Source organism: Coenobita brevimanus, chromosome 34 (assembly GCF_032717465.1).
Source record: "Coenobita brevimanus isolate Jiangsu-jjx chromosome 34, ASM3271746v2, whole genome shotgun sequence".
NCBI classification, from domain to species: domain Eukaryota; kingdom Metazoa; phylum Arthropoda; class Malacostraca; order Decapoda; family Coenobitidae; genus Coenobita; species Coenobita brevimanus.
Window position 1 is genome coordinate 23,100,280 of NC_136987.1, and position 3,051 is coordinate 23,103,330.

Sequence of the window (3,051 nt, forward strand, 5' to 3'; positions counted from 1 at the left end):
ATGAATCCAACTACATTGCTAGGTGTCTTTATTGGTTTGGTTTAATTAATCTGTTATTATTTTTCAGAAATCTTTTTTCTTAGTTTACATTTTCGAGTTCAATGTTAGTCATAGTTGATCTGAATGTTCATTTTTACTCCCAATATACCATTGAATTAGGTGCGGCCACCAAAGGTGTCCTTTCTCTACAGTATTCTTATGCTATAGTTCTACAATAGGCCCAAGCATTACACACACAAAAAAAAAAAAAAAAACGGTCACCTGGTTATTACTGTATGACATTCATACAATGATATGGTGTGCTGGTGTGGCTACAGAGGTACAGTACCCTCAAGCAGCTGTTCGTCACATGTGTGTCACCCTAAAGCCGTGTAAAATGACACATTTTACCTTAATGATAGGCTTGATGTAATATTTATATGTAAAACTGCACAACATAGTGCGGCTTAGTTACTATGGTACGGGACTCCAAGTCTGTGATGCTTTTCTTAAGACAAATGATTATTCTGTGTGTCCAGCTGGACAACAAGAGATGGCTTGGTTCATGAAATATAGTGTCCACAATCTGTATTACGAAGGGATGGGGGAGGGAATATGAAAACTATGAGGATTCATAGACTTTGCCTTTATCACAAGCCTATTCTTTGTGTGTACTTGTAAAACAAAAAGTGAACCACTTTTTGAGAGGCGATGTTCATCAAATGTCATGCATCAGGAGGAGTGGATGGGGGGAACTGGAAGGAGACGAGTGGGGAGGGGAAAGGAGAATCTTTAAAAATCGACAGGCTTTCTCTTTATCAAAGAGGCCTAATGAAGATGCAGATCTAAATGCCGACCAGTTACTGGCATACGGCATCCGCAGTCTGTGATGCACAGTGGACGTGGTGAGGAATATAAAGAATCATGAAATAAGTAAGCTTTGTTTGAACAATAGGCCATTCGTGTGCATAATTGCGCAAGCAGGGGTCACCTGGTGACACACACAGGTGTGTATATATATATATATATATATATATATATATATATATATATATATATATATATATATATATATATATATATATCCCATCTTTCCTGTCACTTCTTATTGCTTTTCTTTCCTTTACAGGTGGCTTTACATTGAGTGACAAGCCAAATGGTTTCCTGTAAGCCAAGAAACCATTTACAACGCTGGGTGGTAACCATATAACCAAACCATACGTGCTCCCTACGTGTCAACAAGTGGGTTGGTGGAGGGTTAGTGCCTCTCCCCGTAAAACAAATAACTCAAAGTCAAATGGCCGCCCCTTACGGGATTATGTCGTCTGGCAATATATATATATATATATATATATATATATATATAGATATATATATATATATATATATATATATATATATAAGCAAATAACTCAAAGTCAAATGGCCACCCCTTACGGGATTATGGCGTCTGGCAATAGATATATATATATATATATATATATATATATATATATATATATATATATATATATACACACACTGTATATGTGTGTGTGTGTGTGTGTGTGTGTGCGCGCGTGCGTGTGTGCGTGCGTGCGTGTGTGCGTGCGTGCGCGCGCGTAGAGAGAGAGAGAGAGAGAGACAGACAGACAGACAGACAGAGTCTTCTTAGTGATACTACTAAGTTACTTTTGTATCTCCCTCTCGCAGCCCGAGGAAAAACATACATATAGATTATCTACCCCCTCATACCTGCCGAGGATATTCAAGTTGAAGCCGATCTACAGAAAAGTATGTTCCATCCATCCATTGCCAGACGCCATGTATCCCAAACGGGGTGGCCAAGGGCTTAGAGTTAATTGTTTTACAGAGAGGGGCACTAATCCTCCACCAATCCCACTTGACACGTAGGGATGCCAACAGCATCTGGTGTTCCCAGGCGGTCACCCATCCAAGTACTAACCAGACCCAACGTTGCTTAACTTCGCTGATCGGACAGGAAGCGGTGTACTCAACGTGGCATGGCCGTTGCCATAAACTGTGAAAAAAAAAAAATAAAGGGTTATTTTTCTTTTTGTGAAGTAGGGCCTTTTCAATCCCTTCAGTGTGATGACCATTCATTTTCGCTACTCACCAGACGATGTTACTTTGATTAGGAAAATCTTTGTAGTGAATGTGTAAGAAAATACTTCCATTAACTCCTTGAATATGAGGATGACTTTTGTATGTATCATACCTGCCAATTGTCGCTAGATAGTTTGGTTCATGTTGTGCTCAACCTGCTGTGGTTGAAATTTTATATGTACTCTATAGCACAGATCACATTTTGTATTTGGACTATTTTGTCAGAACATGGATGTTATAATACTAAGCTGGGTCATGACGACTTATGGCTGGGAAGACTATTATTCCTTGCGAGAAAAAATTACGCCATTCAAATAATGCGCATAAGCAGTTCAGACCGAAATTATCAAAAGCTTTTTCAGTTAATCAAGTGTAAACCCATAAACACAAGAAAAATAATATGGATAAAACTATTGCACAACTATGCGAGATAGAGCAATAAATGACGAATGAACATCGGAAATTCCTAACGAGCACACAACTCCCTGAATCCCACCCAGGTAAAACCTCAACATTTTGAGTGGGAGGCTTTCTGGGTCTTCATTACTGGACGTAAAAATCCAATTCCAGTTCCGACAGGGAGTTAAAGTGGGGACAGAAGTGTGTACGAAAATGCAACAGGGAACTTAATGAGCTGGAGGAATCATTAATCCCTTGAGAAAAATGCTGACAAGGACTTTCTTCAGCAATGCTGGTTTTTGTAGCAGGCCAAGGAACTGCTGGAGTTACTTTTGTTTGACCAACTACTCTGTGGCGACGAAGTTAGCATTGGTGGTAGCGTGGGAAGGATGGTGTGTGCTGGAATAACTGTAGGATGGAGAAGTGCACATCATCATCATAATACCTCACGCTGGTACGTTGGATTGATAGGATCCAGACATAATAATAATAATAATAATAATAATAATAATAAAAAAAAAATTACCGACACAGTTCCCTGTTCAATGAACCATACAGTCATTCACT

General features: G+C 39.0%; 1 non-coding gene across 1 annotated transcript; it reads right to left on the reverse strand.

Moving 5' to 3' along the window:
- Positions 1–1,875: 1,875 nt before the first annotated feature.
- LOC145396118 (5S ribosomal RNA) lies at positions 1,876–1,994 on the reverse strand. Its single transcript, XR_013896728.1, has one exon. It is a non-coding gene; the product is annotated as a 5S ribosomal RNA (ribosomal RNA).
- Between the last annotated feature and the right edge of the window lie 1,057 nt (positions 1,995–3,051).